Source organism: Vigna radiata, chromosome 7 (genome assembly GCF_000741045.1).
Source record: "Vigna radiata var. radiata cultivar VC1973A chromosome 7, Vradiata_ver6, whole genome shotgun sequence".
In the NCBI taxonomy this organism is placed as follows: domain Eukaryota; kingdom Viridiplantae; phylum Streptophyta; class Magnoliopsida; order Fabales; family Fabaceae; genus Vigna; species Vigna radiata.
Window position 1 is genome coordinate 511,064 of NC_028357.1, and position 17,967 is coordinate 529,030.

The 17,967-nt window shown below is 33.2% G+C and overlaps 1 pseudogene; it reads left to right on the forward strand.

The window, feature by feature from the left end:
• Positions 1–859: 859 nt before the first annotated feature.
• Positions 860–3,712, forward strand: LOC111242109 (annotated as a pseudogene).
• The last annotated feature ends 14,255 nt before the right edge of the window (positions 3,713–17,967 follow it).

Genomic DNA, 17,967 nt, shown 5'->3' on the forward strand with positions numbered 1-17,967 from the left:
TAATAGTAAACTAAATTGTAATTGTGTGGTTTTCTAAATGAAAAATGAGTGTTTTTTCTCCAAAATTAAAATCACCGTTGAGCATTCCACTAAGAGCTAAATAAATATCCCTAAAGTTGAGTCACTACTCCATCCCTTCAGCAAAATGAATTCCTAAATCTCCTAAAGAAAATAAATCTCCTCTCCTAAATAAATCACGCATGTTGTACCTCCTACCAAGCTGAAATGAATGCTTTTAATTTAAAATAAAATCAATGAATGCCCTTAACAATGTTGGCCAAATTTCTTCAATGACATTGCTGGAAATACAAAACTTCAATGCAAAGAAAATACTGAATCCATTCAAAGAAACCAGTAAATGCAGTTGTGTGCTTTTCTAAAATGAAATAAATGCATCGAATACAAATGAAGTCAGCGCCTCTAGACCTAACCCATGTCCCTCCATTCCATCCTCAATCAAAGAAAGTTGGGAAAGAAAATTCTATCTGCTCTTTGTACAACATTCCCGAAAGCTCTACCCTTAAGACAGTGGCGACTGGAAACTTAAATTGAATTAAGCAAGGTCATCTCTCCAAACAATTGGACGTTCACCACCAAGCTCGCTGGACCAAGGCTGCTGGACGCTGATGGAGCTGGTTACTGTGTGCAACTCCAAAATATTTTGTCGGGTCATGACCATGATCTCCTTAAGCAGCTGAACGTTTCCAAACAAATTGCTCACGGTCGTGTTGGACTCTCCAAGCTTGAATGAGTGTGTGTTGCCTTTTTTATCCAACGCGTTCAGTTGGACATGCCAATGTGCTCATGGGCTGCACCAGTTCCATATTCCATCCCGTGAGGTGTTTGCTCCAATGTGCTCATGGGCTTAAAGTTACTTCTTTTTGCTGTTGATCGCTTAGATGCTATGAATGTGCTGCACCATGTGGGCTACAACCTTTGGTGTGGAGTTGCTAGACTGCTGCAACTTCAAGCCCTCCTTCACATGCATATGGGCTGCACCTCTCCAATAATTGTCAAGTACGTGTGCAAGCCGAGAATGTCCAAGCTGCTACGCGTCAATGTTGCTCATGGGCCCCTTTGCTGCAACGTTTAATCACCTATGGGGTGTGAAGTCCAACTGCACCTCCTTACAAGCTTGTGGGCCATGACAACCTTATGCCTCAAATGTAATTACAAGCTTGTTCCTTGTGCATCTTCCTTCCAGTCGTGACTAATTCCAATTGCAAACCAAAGAAAATAAAACCTTGTGCCAGCAGCAGCTTGTGCATCTTCATTTAATTCATTGTGTCATTTATTGTAGCCCATCTCCATGTGGAGGTCTTCCCTCTGCACCTCCATATTGTCATCTTGCACCTCCAAAATTATTTTAATACCCATTCATCTACACACGGTTGAGTAACATTAACGATGATATTAATGATTACTTGCTTTTTTTACCAACCAATTGGAATAATTTAGTATGTATACCTGCACCCCCACATTTTCGAAACACGCTAAAACATACTCATTATTTTGTTACATTTTTCTTTGGTTTTTTGTTGTCTGTCGTTGTATTGTTGTGGTGTCGGTAGCTGGTTGTTGGGGGTGTTGGTCCCGGTGCTATTCGTGGTGATCCCGTAGTGGTGTCTGTCGTGACGGTGTGTGGTGTTGTACGCTGCAAGAGGTAAGTTATAGGTTAGAAATTTTAACTGAATATCGAAGTTCGATTATAATGTCACCAATGTTCGAACACCGAATAAGAACTGTCGTAGTTCAAATTACGATGGCCTTAAAACCGACGTTCGAACGTCGATAACATTATAACCGAACTTCTATATTCGGCTAATGATTCTGCGCAGTTCAAACTTCGGTTATCTCCTTATTATGTTTATATTTAATTGGTTTTTATGTTTCGTACATGATTTTTTATTTGTTGTTTTTATAATATTTGTTATGTTTTATTAATTTTAGACTTATATATTTTTTACAATAATTAAATACGTTGAATGTAAAAATAAAAGTTAAAAACCTTAACCGAACTTTGAAATTTAGTTAAGACTTGCTGTGTTCAAATGTCAATTCAAGAATCGCGCAAGTCGAAATTAAGTGTGAAAACTTTAAGTTTAGTGCACTTCGACATACGATTATGTATGTTTAATATAAGTGTTTTAATATATGTTTTATATATTTAATAGTTGTTCTTTTACTTTTAATCATATATAAATTTTTTATGATAAATATGTTTTAAGTATTTTTTTATTTAATTTATAATATATTAATGTTTTATATCATTGATATTAAGTATTTTGTATTAATGTTTTATACCGTTAAACTTTTGTAATTTTAATATCGTTGACATTAATTTTTTTTCTTATTTAATTTTTAATTTATGTTGTAATGTTTATGATATATGTTTTTTATTTATTATATAAAGTTTAATATGTTAAGTTGTTTTTTTAGTAGTTAAATTATAATATGTTAATGTATATTGTAGGTTTTATTTAATATTATAAGATGGATAATTATCTATTTGAATCAGTTGATTCTTAAATAAATTCGATTTTCGTGTTCGACTTTTGTTCTTTTGTAAATGAAGTGGGTGATGGTGATTATAGAAATAATTTTTCTACTGATCAAATATTTCCCTCACGTGACGACTTAATTGATTGGACTCGAAAGATTGCATTTCACCTTGGATTTGTTATTGTCATTATAAGATCTGACACAACAACAGGTGAAGTTGGAAGAACGACTTTTGTTTTGTTAAGCTGTGAAAGATAAAAGGTCCGCTTCCACGATTTCATCTATATCGAATCTGAATATCAGAATAGCTTATATAGTCATGATTCAATTCAGGTCCACTGACTTTTGATTGATTTCTCTTCGGATCTGATTGGAACATTGGAGAAGTAGGAAGACTTTGGCGGGCGATTCATAATGGGTATATAGAATATCTATGTCCTAGGACATCAAATATGAATAATGAAGAGAAATAGAATATAGAATAATTTTGAGGCTTTATACCTTATTTCTTTTCCTGGGATTGTAGTTCAATCGGCCAGAGCACCGCCCTGAGTGGAAAATATAGGAAGTGTAAAGTAGATGTTCAGCCCAGTGAGTCTGGCATAAGAAAATGTGAGTGTCCATTTAGGTTGAGGGGTAAACCTAAAGGGGAGGGTTGGGTCTTAATTGTTATGTGCGGCTATCACAACCATGAATTAGCACAGAGTTTGGTTGGTCATCCTTTCGCTGGTAGGTTAAATGCTGAAGAACACTCAATTCTTGTTGACATGAGTAAGAGTCAAATAAAACCCTCAAATATTCTTTTGACTCTAAAAAATGTCACAAGTATAAAGCAAATATATATCGCAAGATACACATACAAACGATCTTTGAGAGGGTCGAGAACTGAAATGCAACAATTGATGATGATGTTAGATAGAGATAAATATATCCAATGGAGTAGATCTTTGAACGATTCTGACATGGTTAGTGACCTGTTTTGGACACATCCCGATTCAGTGCACTTATTGAATTCGTTTAACATTGTTTTTTTATGGATACCACGTACAAGACAAACAAATATCGTCTTCCCTTGCTTGAAATAGTTGGGGTCACATCAACTGGTTTGACATTCACAGCCGCCTTTGCATTGCTTTCAAGTGAACGCCAAAATTTTTTCACTTGGGCATTGGAAAAGTTCAAAGGATTATTTATAACATGAGAGGGCGGTCCACACGTTGTTGTCACTGATAATGACCTTGCTTTGATGAACGTCATTGCCAATGTATTTCCTGAGACACATCAGATGCTTTGTACCTTTCACATTATGAAAAATGTTAAAGCGAAATGTAAGATGTTAGTGGTTGATGTTGATGCATGGGATGTCTTGTTAGAAGTGTGGCAAAATGTGATGGATTGTGATGATCATTCCATGTTTGGAGCTTATGTTGATCGTCTTCAGTATGCCTCTGCTGCATGGCCTCTATTCTTTGAATATGTGAACCATACTTGGATCATTCCATGCAAGACATACTTCGTTAAGGCGTGGACTAACAGAGTGATGCATCTAGGCAACACTACAACAAACAGGTAAGTGTTATTCTTTATATTTTTCCTTATTTATGTTATATTTCTCCTGATACTCTTAATGTGTTTTGTGATAGGGTTGAGTCTGTGCACTGAAGCCTCAAGAGATTATTGGGGTCCAGTATGGGAGACCTATGCTCATGTTGGGATGCTATGCATGACGTCATTGTCCTACAACATAACAAAATAAAGGCATCATTTGAAAAAAGTCTTAACCTCATCAGTGATCAATATAAAGGTTTCAGATATAGAAGACTTGTTGGATATGTTTCATGATATGCTCTAGGACTTATTGTCGATGAAGTTGAGCGAGTAAATCAAATCGGTTTGGATAGCGGTCGTTGTGGATGCATTTTTAGATCAACTTACGGGCTACCATGTGCATGTCAATTAGCACGATATTCACCTGGCATAATTCCTCTGGGAGAAATTCATGTTATGTGGACCCGATTGAGGTTTATCATTGTCCATGAACTTAATATGGTTTAAGAACGACTCAACAAGGTTGACATCGGAGAAAAGATCAACATCAAGTAGAAACTAGTCGAAATTGCTTGTCCAGAAATGACATTTATGATACCTCCTTTGCATAAAATTAAAGCAAAAGGTGCACATAAGACTAAAGTTTCACGTCATGAGAGGTCTACGAAACGTGACCAGTCATATTTTGAGCACGTTGATAATTTGCATTCGAGGAAAGAGCCTTCATCAGAGATCACAAGTTAAATCGAAAGCCAAACAAGTTTCAAGAAAGCTAATACCGATGTTAAATCAGTTTTATCCCATTATCCATCCATATATTGTCAATGTTATTGATGTTGTAGCTGATGGTCATTGCAGTTATCGATGCATTGCTGCTTTATTAGGCCTAGGTCAAGAGGCATGGCCCATTATCCGACATGACCTCCTTGAAGAACTTACTTAGTGGCGTGATGAATATACAACTTTAGTGGGAAGCTACGATCGATTAGAAGAACTACAACAGTCCTTGATTGTACATGATCGGTCACAGGTATCTCCTTCTTAACTCATAATCCTATTAAAGATATGTTATGTATTTCTTTTCATAAATACTTATCTGGATGCATTACAGGTTAATGCTATGAAGTGGATGATCATACCAGACATTGGTTATGCCATTGCAAATCGATATAATGTCATCTTAGTATGTTTATCATATGGACAAAGTTTCACCATATTCTCACTACGCAGTAAACCGCCTACTGATATGACAGAACATCGGTTAATATGCATTGAATTCGTTAATAGATGTCATTTCGTACAGGTAAAGTTTCAATTCTTTTCTCCCATTATTAATTAGAATTCATTTACTAATATTAGCTTTGCAGGTTCACTTACAAGATGGTTGTCCATTACGCATGGTGGACATTATTTCCTCTACCCATCGAGAGCCTCGAGCTTGGTCTTCATTTTACACACATAACATGCAATCATTTATGGAGTTAATGGGAGTTAGTACGACTTATATAGATCTGGAAGATGACTGAAAAAAGGTTTGTCATGTATTAATTTAATTTTTTAATTGTAAGGTGTTTATAATCATTCTTTCATATCTCCTTCATATTAAGTCAATTATTAACATCATGTATCCTTATCTAATACTGAAATTTTGCATCATAAATGATGAATGCTCAAACTATAAAACAATTTATAAATTATATATATATATATATATATATATATATATATATATATACAAGAATTATGTCTAAATAAATTATAAATACTCAAAGTTCACAAAAAAACTGACATAAATTTCCATTACAAACTAAAAACATATAACATGTAAGTCGTGTCAAGAAAAAGATGCTTGTCCTCGCACATTACGACCGCCTCTATTGCTACTGTTTGTTGTATGCTCGTCAACCGACCTACGGGCAACCTGGAGGGCCTCATTAGTACGATGCCACGCTATAGTACCCTCTGTCACGTCTCTACACGATATTATGCTCTGTAGGATCCTGATGACATGTCTCATAGAACCCTAAAATTACGATAAGTTTAAACATAAGTAAACCATGATTAAGAGTATCTTGTAATGCAGAAAAGTTTAGTTTCATTACATATCAACCATCCGGGATCGGGCGACCTACGATGAACTAGCTGCGGGACCTCATGGGGATGTGTCGCCTCAGGAGCGGGGCAAGACTGGGGCGGTCCTCGTCAGGGACTGGAAAGATGTACGGATGGGATACCCTCCTATACCACTAAAGGTTTCCCAACACACACGTAGATGGATCATCCTCAAGGGCTGGAATGACGTTAGTAATATCATGCTCAACATACCGCAACCAACAGTGATCAATACTAGGAATTTCTAGCATCGGAAGAGTCTCAAGGCTACGTGGTATGCTCTGCTGAAAACCAAATTGCCTCAAAACACGTTCAGGCAGATATCGGTGAACCATGTTTTCTAGTCAGATCTAATCGGAAAACATGCATATGGCCACGAATGGGCAAATATGCTTGTGTGCAATGAATGGACACCAAATGATCACATCATAAGTGAGTCTATCTAGATATGCCTGCCCCTCTTTCAGACTCCAACCCTGCCTAGGAGGTACGAACCTTGCAGCACGATAATCAATTTTGTTGTACCTCCTCGACACTTGCTTCCTTCCTATTATAGGAAAGTGCTCATATATCCAACTCTACAAAAATATTACTCAAATTGTGTTATACATTCCTAACATTCTCATAAGATATGAAAACAAATTTGCATAACTAAGTTCTACCTATAGAAGAGTGGAATATCCAGCTAATTGTCTGACATCACTAAAGCTAGCATCTCCAAGATGCTTGTATGTATGAGCTAGTGCCGCTACTCCCCAGGATATCTCCACAAGCAGTCAAGTCTCTAAAGAGAAACATGTATGATACTCTAATGAGAGTGTCACTCTTATTTGTAAATATTGTGCATCCAACCAGATGCAACAAGTAGGCACGAGCAGCGCACTCCCAAATCTCCTGGTCACAACACTCCTGGTAGACGTCCCTCAACCAGCTTAGCCTGAATTTTGGACCACGTGTGCGAGTCATCTCTGTCGTAGCTTTGGTGCGGTCTACACCCAACAAATCCATAATATCGAGCCTCCTCATACTCTAAGTCATCGACCTCACAAAACTGACCCGTAATAGGTAGGTGGAGGAGATTGTGGACGTCATCTAGTGTAACTGACATCTCACCTACCAGGAGGTGGAAACTATTTGTCTCCAAATGCCACCTCTCCACAAGGGCCACGATCAATCCATGATCGACATACTCATATGATAAGTTCACTAATGACCTGAAGCCCGACATGGTGATAAAAGGCTCAATAGCCTCATGATACATTCCAAAGTGTTTAAGTTTTTTACCATGGGAGATGACCTTCATCTCTTGTCGATCCTACAAAACAACACAAAATTATATAACAAAAAAAAAAATTAACGGACTAAGGAAAAATAATTATTTAGGATTTGTACTGATCCGACCTTGCCATATGGCAAATGCAACATGATCGGTGTAGTGAGTAAGCAAGTTGGTGTCCTGTGGACCACCTGGGAATCCACATTCTTCATCTTGTTCTTCACAAACATCCTCCTGCTCAACATAATCATCCTCAACATAGTTGTGCTGAATACCCTCGTCATACCAGTGCTGAATACCCTCGTCATACCCGTGTTGAATACCCTGGTCATACTCGTGCTGAATACCCTCGTCTTGAACGCGTCTTCTACGAGCAGATGTCGTAGGTCTTCTCCTTTCAGGATGTGACAAAGATGAAAACTCACCATACGAAGAAGAAGTCTCACCATGATACGATGATGCACCTCTAATTCTAATAATCTCTATTAACCAAATATATTAATAATAAATTATATGACAAAAGTATAAAAAATTAATTATAAATTAATATTAAAATAAAAAATCAATAAAAATATTATAGATTCCATAACAAACAAATACAATATTATAAATAAAGAAATTATTACATAATAATAAATATTTAAATAATTATCAATTCTAAAAAACCATTACAAATTAAAAAAAAAAGAAAAACCAAATACTCAACAAAAAATAAATATAATTATATAATATATCATATTTGTATTAATAATAAATAGAATAAAACATTACAAATTCAAAAATAAATAAACAAATAAATAAAAAAAATATGACTTTTAAAAACTTTAAATAATTACAAAATATATAATACGTAAATAAATAACAATTATAAAACATATTACAAATTCAAAATAAAAAAGTTCAAATAAAAAGTTACATAATATATAATATTTAAATACATACAAATAAATATATAACAAATTATTCATTTCAACATATTAAAAATAAAAAATAAAATCATTAATTAATAAATAATTAATAAAATCAACAAAACCAATAAAACCAATAATTAATAAAATTAATAAAATATATAAATAACAAACAAAGAAAAAAGTTTTAACAACTTTAAATAAGTAAATAAATAAACAAAACGTAAATTATTTTTAAATATTATACAAATTACAAATTAAAAATAATGAATTCAACAAAACTAAAATAATTACATAATATATAATAATTAAATAAATACGAATACATATATATCAATTTATTTATTTCAAACATATTTTAAAATATCACAATATATAAATACATAATAAAACTTAAAAATTAAAGAAGTTAAAATTAAAATTAATATTAAAATAAGTGAAACAAAAAACATGCTCATCTCCAAATACGACATTGTCTTATGCGGCTTTGGATATTAGGTGACACAGTAAACGGTTTTCGAAAAGAGTATTCCTTCCTGTAACTCATCTCTTTCTTTTTGCCTCTCCAATTTTATCATTTTATTTTTCATTTAATAACATCTTTTGTGGCTTCTGCGGTTTTGGAAATTCGGTGACACCGTAAATGGTTTTCGAACGCCGGAAAAACCCTAAGCGTAAAACCTTTTGATTCATGCCATTAAATCACAAATGCAACCAGTAACAGCGATTCAATATATTTCTACTGTTTTAATCTAATTTCTACTGCAATTTATATATACATGCAACAAGATTGGAAGATAGGAGGAGAGAAAGAAATACCAACCTGCATAAAAAAGTTGTGGAGAGAATGTCCGGACACCACCACACCAATGAAGGTGACGATGACAACCACAAACGCTGGGACAGATGACCTTGACCTATAGAGATGACAAGGGACTTCAAAATGCAGACACCGTGTTCACAGTGGAGGCCACAAGAGAGTTCCACGATTAAATGCAAATCATGGAGGAGGATAACTCACGGCGAGGAAGGGTTCGAATGATAAACAAAGTTTCTTTATGAAGGCGCGAGAGAGAAGTTATTCTTGGGGGTGCAGGGTTTTGGTTTCAATATATTAAACATATTCAATCAAAGATTCTCTTAATTGTGCACAACTTTTGCAGATTGTAAAAAGGTTATTAAAGTGATTTTGGAGGTGCAGGATGATAATATGGAGGTACAGGGGGAAGAGCTCCTCCATGTGCACCCCCAAAAAAAAATGAGGTCCACACCTTCTCTCTCATTTTAGCTTAAAATAAAATGTGGCATTTCTTTTTAAGTCCCAAAATATTATCTAACAATTTCCTTACAATTAATAATGCAAATAATTAGCCTCAAATAATTCAAATTAATTAAAATAAAATTTTTTAATCAAATTAAGCATAATCAGGAAAAATGGTGAAATAATGGACATTCAAGCACAATTCTCTAATTAAATCTAGCACAATAAGCTAAGTGAAGTCGAGAAAATATTGACTCATCACCAGCTTTGGTGCCAATTGTAGAAAAACATAAGCCAAGTTTCTCAACCAAGAGGAGGGTGAATTGGTTTCCCTTATAAAAATAAGTTCTCTTAAAATCCTTTTGTAATCTTTTGATATTTCTTGGAATGCAATCAATAAAGAATGAATAGCAATAGAAAAGTGAAAGGAAAGAAAGAATCACACAACGATTTATACTGATTCGGCCAACCTGCCTACATCCAGTCTTCTTTCAATCAACCTTAGATTGAAAGGACTCCACTATAATGATTGAGTTCTTACAAGCAAGATACAAAGATAACCTTCTCAATGTACTCTCCTTACAACTCCAAATCACTTATAGCAAATACACCCGAAAGAACAACCTCTTTATGTCAACCCTTAGAGATACCCCAATCTAAGTCATAAGAACTCCTAAGTCCTTCTTGTTGGCCAACAACAACAAGGAACCACAATCACTCTTGATTGCAAACGAATCTGATCTTCAAAAAAGTACACCTCACTTGTGCAAATACGATCAGTCTATGACAACAATTGAATTCTCCAAGAATCTTTGAGAATTTCTTCCAAATTTGATAATCCTAGTGCTCCTGTAATAAAAGCTCAACAAACCAGTCAGGTATGAAAGTTATGAATCATCAAATTTGTTGAATTCAAAGAGAAATGCATCTATTTATAGATATATCAGTGCAGACGCATGTTAATTGATTAGTTAAATAATGTAATTGGTTAGACAATTCTTTCTGTTATACTAAAGTTACATTTTTTCATATTTACAATTTTGGTGTTAGGCGTGAGGCATGGGAGATTTGCGAGAATGAGAAAGGTTAAGAGTAGGATGGGTTTTAACATAAGAAACTTGGTAGAGATGAAGGAGAGTTGCTCTTAGGTTTGGCTTGAAAGAAAAGAAGGTTGCAATAGAAAAGTAACTTTAGTGTTGTATAAAATAATTTTAAATACTTTAATATTGGTAAGATTTTAATGATTTGGGGTGTAGGGAATATTATACATAAATTATTATATTATTAATATAGTATGGATATAAGAAAACATACATATGTTATATTAAAATAATAAAAATATATAGTACGTATGATATATATATATATATATATATATATATATATATATATATATATATATATATATAGTTGGTTTTGTGAAAGGAATCATAGTGAGAGAGAAACATTGTATTTGGAAAATTAATAAGTGGTGGTGGGACCCATGGAATTTTAGAAGAGAGAAAAGAGGTTTAATAGAAAGGTATGGAGTCCTCACATCTTGTTTATTTTTGGTGGATTATTTTCGAAACTGAACTCTCTGGTTTAGATGAAGTTAATATACATAGTGAAATTATTGGAAAGTGAAATAAAATGTGTAGATAAAATATTTTTCGGTAATTCTAAGTACGATGTGAGTATCAGAGTGTAAGTGTACCGGGTTTGATAGGTTGGAAACATTATTATTGTTATTATGTATTTAAGTGGTGATGCGACCGTTGTTATCAAATTAACATGTTATTAGTATGATGTGGATACTGATTTATTTATAGATAAATCTTTTGGAGAAAATCGTGAGCGTGTAGCAGGTTATTAGTTGAATAATTTCATTTGATTATTTTAATTGAATAATTATTTTGAGTTTTAGAACTTTGAAAATTTTGGATAAATATTATGTTGACAACACTTATGAAAGGTAAGGAGATGGTGTCATAAATCTTGTGACTGGTGAGAAATGTATATTATTGAGACTATGCATGTAACATGATGAGAATTGTGTTTAAACTGATGATTGGTTGTGTAATACATATTATTGAAAATGTGTATTGATTTGTGATTGTGAGTTAACGCATATTATTGAGATTAAAGGTGGAATGTAATGAGATTTTATTATCGGCCTTGTGATTGGTGAGCAATGTTATTGTGAATGTGTATGGAATTGTGATGTAAATAGAAACTATGTTATTTCCTTGTACTGTGGTCGGTCATGGATGAACTTTTCGTACTGCGGTACGGTAATAATGTGTGAGACTCTCGTTTAGAGATAGTGATTCAAGTGTCACTTTCCTCTGCGAAGGGATGTGGATGTCTCGCCCAAATGACTTCAACTTGTATTGAGTATAGTACTCAGTGGGTGCGCCTAACCGAATTTTTTAGTCATAATTTCTTGAGAAGTTAGGGAGATAGGTCGGATGTTGCGATGGAAGATGACTCAAATTGCCCTATTTTGCGGAACAGGTTATGACGACACAGTAGAAGGAAACGATATTGGATCATGAATGGATTGACTGTGATGTTAATGTTGTGATGAAATATGTTGTATGGTTATATACTTTGTGGTTAATATGATTATTTCTATTGTGTGTTATGATATTTCTGGTTGCTCACCCTTGCATGTTGTGGTTGTGGTTTCCACCTACGATGATTGTACCTCTACGGGAGTACATGATATTGCAGATAAAGGATGGATCGAAGTAGCTGACGAGAGTTGGGATCTCTATATCGGGGTTGATTACTTATTATGTTCAAAAATTTTGGTATTTTTATGTAAAACGATATTCTAGAATTTCAGATAACGTTTATAATTATGATTTGCTTATGCGTTTTAATCAAATATAGTTTGATTGTCTTAAAGAATTTTTCTATCAAAATATTTTGTGAAAAATTTTTACCCTGTAACATCTTGAAAATCGGGGTATTACACATCCAAGGGAGAAGATGTCCATCCTTGTGAAGGAGAACTTCTTATGATAGGAAGAGCTCTCCGCAATTAACCTAGTTCTCAAGAACTAACATAAAAAGAAAACATCATTCAGACAAGATGTAAAATTTTAGAAAACACATGTTCTCTGATGGTGGATAGTGAATTGCGTTGCAATTGTTGTAGCATTGGGTTGGTTGATAAATCGACATTAACTATGTTACCTCATCCTCAACCTTACCAACTTCAATGGATTAATGATAATGAGGAAATAATAGTTAATCAACAAATGATTGTTAAGCTATAATAGGCAATTATGAGGATAATATGCTATGTGACATAGTACCTATGGATGCTTATCATATATTGTTGGGAAGGCCTATGTTATTTGATAAATAATCCTTACATAATAACTATACCAATGAAATAATTATCACTCATAATAAAAGAAATTTTGTACTTCATCCTCTAACACCTTCTCAATTGGAAGAGGATCAAGAACAAATGAGAAGAAAATATGAAAAAGAAAAATATAAAAACAAAAATAAAGACACTTCCAACAATCAATGTTTTAAGTGCCAAGAAAAATATAAGTCTAAAGAGTGCCAGAACAAAATAGTCAGTATGTTAAGGGCTAAAGGCATATGTACAAAAACAAAAGAGGTCTTCTTACCATCTTCCCCAAGAAGCATGAAAAGACAATACCAAATAAAACCTTGTGTTGAAATGGGAAGTCATTTCAAAAACACATACATTCAACACAAGGCAAATAAGAGATTAAAAGGAAATGCTCCTAAATTCCATTACCTTGATCATTCATTTGATCAAAGGAGTATTTTCCTCGGGAGCTATATGCTTTGGATGATTATTCTAATAACATTTACCTTGTCTCTTGTTTTTTATAGAAGGGTATTTGACCCCGGGGGAGAAATCCAATTATCCCTAAAAGGATGTTCTCATAACAATTTTAAGATTTTAGGACAAATCCTTTTGAAGAGGGAGGAAATGATGGCATAACCCTAGCTATGGCCTAAGCACTTTCAAGAAGAAGCTAAAGTCATCTATGCAAGGTGAAGCAAAGCTCTTTCCCATAGGCCATCATGGAGGTTGAAGAGTAGTGTAAGTTTCTTCAAGCCATGTATTTCGGGCAAGTATAGTAGTTTTCTTGAGGCCATGTAGGTAGGATTGTTTAAGGCTTGTATTAAGGCCTAATTAGTGTAGGGTTTTTCCTTAGCTGGACATCTAAACCATGTGGAAAGTACGTGTCATTTGTCATGCTTCCATTGGAGAAGAATTTTCTTAAATAACGGTCACATGGCACTCTAGGAATGGAGAGGATTTTGTTTTATAAGGTGGCCACATGTCCTTCACTCATTGGAGAGGACTTGTGGACACTTGTGCATTCCTTAGAGGGCCTCATTTTTGGCCAAGGATTGCAAGGTACGGTAGGCATGCTAAGTTTATTCTTTTAAGGTTTTTAGGAGACACCCATAGCTTAAAAATAGAGGTGTCTCCTCTCTTGTATTCATATTTGATGTTGACTGATGTTATGTTATCCATTTGTGTCCATACAACTCTTCTTAAGATGAAGACTAGAGCAACCCATGAGGCCCCTCTAGTCACATTCCTCTTAGATTTGGTTTAATCTCTCTTTGAGCCTTCAAACACCACATCACCACCACACAACAATCCTAGGCCGTGAGCCTTTCTCCATAACCTTCATAGCTTTCGCATTTCTTGGTCCTTCCCCACCATATTTTTTTAAGCACTCACCTAAGGGACCAAAGCCCTTAGCTTCTCTTCTAGCTTAGACAACCTTTGCTTAGAGGGTTTTTGTCACTATGGACTTGGTTTTACTAAGAGCCGATGCCAAAAGCATCAAATATTTAAAAATAAAAGTTTTGAAGCCATTTCTGACTTTTGGCTTACACCTTTGGCCTCGGTTCTTCGTAAAACCAAAGAAAAAGGGGGTTATGGCACCAATTCTCTAAAAAATTGAGGGCCATATGAGTGCTTCAAAATTTGAGCAGTCTAAAGTTCATTCTACAAGGTGCAAAGTCAAAACCATATGGCAGTAGTTCTACAAAGAATCGAAGCCATAGACCTGTTCATAATCTAAAAAGTTTGACATATCACTCTGTAGGGGGCAATGTCAGGATCCTATGACATCAGTTCTTAGGAGAACCGAAGTCATAGGTCTTGATTAGTGTGTATTGAGTTGAAAAGTTTAAATTTGTATTTATGTCACCCACCTTTAGGCTTCGGCCTTTTTTAATAGAAGCTAAAAGGAGAATATGACATTGGGTTTTTTCTAACCAAGGCGTATATGTTTGTAAAATTTGAAAAATGCTACTATGTCTTTTTATGCTTCATTTTCATCAAAACCAAAGTCTAATAGACGAGTTAAAAGTCATATTTTTACTAGTGCACAATTTAACTTTTTGTTTTGTATTTCTTAACAAATGTTCTTTCTTGACATCTATTTGGTCTAATTATTGTTCTTTATCAATTCATTACTTTATGTTGTTATTTTTTTATAATCAAATTATGATTGGAACAAATTAAATTGAGTTGTTATTTGTATAATCAACACTTGCTTTTACTATATGTTCATATGCCTCCTAAACTTTTAAGCATTTATCGTAAAAATGTTTGAAAATAATATATATATATATATATATATATATATATATATATATAATTAAAGATGAAATATGCATGTTCAACATAACCTTTTGTCACACGTTGGTGATGTTTGACCAATAACATCAAGTTTCCAATGAAATGGCATTACCAAATCACATATCTAACTATTGGAGAATTATAATTAAATTAGGATCATAATTAATTTTTAAAGTAAGTTCATTGTTGATAGGGAGAGTCATATCTACCCTTCATATCTATGTTTTTTATGATGAACAAAAAACTGGTTTTATGGTTTCTTGCACAATAAATGGCATAACAAGTGCTTTATCCATTATTGTGTTTGTGTTGAAGATGCTTGATATAAGCATTCATTGTTTGTAAATGAATCATGAGGATAAACAGATTGAATATTTCATTTCTGGAAGAAATAATCGATTAAGCATTGTATATAATCTATTAGATTTCTTTAGAATATACTTATATGCTTAACATGGCCAAATAACTCTGTAATAACCGATTAGATTAGTTGTATAATCGATTAAAACACGTTATGCCAATACATGTTTCATTAGTGCATTGATCTGTTTAAATGAAAGTTGATTTGAAAATTTGCTTAAGTTTTGAACATAACTGATTACATAAGTTGCATAATCGGTTAAATATGTTTCTCTTGTCAAAATCAATTTCATTTAAAGTATAAACTGCTTTAAATAAATTTTTTACTAGCTTGTATGAATTGTATAATCGATTGCATCCGCTGTATAATTTGTTAAATCAAAGCAGAGGCAAGTTTGTTAAAGCATAAGGAAAAGCTTAACAAATTACATTAATTTCGTAATCGATTAAAATGCATCTAGATTAAAAAATCCTTTAATTAACTGTCTTGCGCGTTGTTTCAAACTAATTCATTTTGCAATCAATTTCATAACTAACATTTTGATTAAGTTTTGACTACAGGAGTATCCAAGAACTGCCTTGAAGAATCAAGGATCAAATTTAGGTTTCATACATCAAGATTATATCAAGAACGTGGGCTAGAATTGTACTGATTCATTCTACACTACTGGAGTGTACCTGGACTATCAGTTTCAACATTTTGCAATCTGTGTATGGTGTTCCTGTGCTGCTTTGCCAGGGAAGAGAACTATGATTGTTCTCATTGAGAACTCAGATTGCTCTCAAGGTGTAAACAGAGATGGGATTGTTCTCTGTTTGGTAAGAGTGTAAGGTTGTTCACCTCTTCTATACTATAGTGATTTTGAGTGGGATGAGAAGTACATTGAGAGGGGATATCTTTGTATTCTTGTAACTCTATCATTATCGGAGAATCCCTTCAACTTGGATTGTTGAAGGAAGACTAGATGTAGGTTTGGCCAAACTAGTATAAATTGCTTGAGTCTACCTTTCTCTTTTAATTATTAATTCATCACATATTGTTTTATTAATTTCAAAAAAACCAAAGATTTTGCAAAGCTTTTGAAAAGAACAAATTTTTAAACAAAATCCAATTCATCCCTCTCTTAACTTGAGAAGGCATCACTTTTCTAACATTCATAACAAGATATAACACCATCATACTTTGAATATAAAAGATATATCATCCTAAATATTCACTGTTTATATATGAGAACATATGTGATAAATTGATAAGTAAAATTACAATATGTCAAACACCTATCTAAAATTAAACGTAGAGTTGAACAACTTGTAATTTGATACTTAACAAATTGAGTATCATAGTTGTATTGGTTTTTTAGTTAGTTTAGCACAGGGACAAGATAATAAGAAATTGTTGTTGATTTAGTAACTAATAAGAAAAGAAACATAATGCATAAAACTTAAGTGTCAGGTTTGTGAAGAAAGAAAAACATTATTGTGATCCTCTCGTTATGGAAGAGAAAGGAGACAATATCATAAAATAAATTAACTTATAATAATCAAACGGAGAGAACTTATATCTAATTGAAATACTTAAAATTTAACATTTATAATATTTATATAGATATTTTATATCTTCTTATGACAAATTTAATGTGTGTAATTAATTTTTCCTCTTATATGTATCATGATTTATTAAAAAACCATTATAAATGTTTTTTTGTGAAAAAAATTATTTATGCTTTAGAATAAATAAAGGGGGTATTATCTCTTCCATATTATAGAAATTAAAAATTTATCATCAAAGATATTTGCCTGTTTATAAAAATAAGTCGTTAATTGTATATAACTTTTGGATCACAAATTTTAACTATTGCGAAATTTCCTTCCTTATTTGTCGAAGGGTGTGCTCTCTGCACCTCCCTAAGTGGGATTTGTACCTCCCTATTATATTAATTTATTTCAAAAATATTCTACACTTTTCTACTATTTTTTTTTATTCCAAAAATACCCTACACCTTCCCACTTAACCATTTTTCTCTTTCTATCTCTACATTAATGGAGCATTTACATGGCTCATTAATGGAGCATTTACCTGACTCAAATTTGAACTTGTGATATACTTTCTTAAATAAATTTGATTCAATCTTATGCTTGCTGCTGTTGAATATATTTTTTTCTTTTCAAATAACTTAATAAATGGTAAAATTTTGTTCTAAATTTCTAGAAAAATGTTTATATATGTGTGTGTTTTTTTTACATATAATATCTATAATTTTTAACATTATATTATTTTTTAACTCACCGACATGTTTGACTCAAATAACATGAATAAAATATTTAATTTATTAGATAAATAATATAAAAATATTATTAA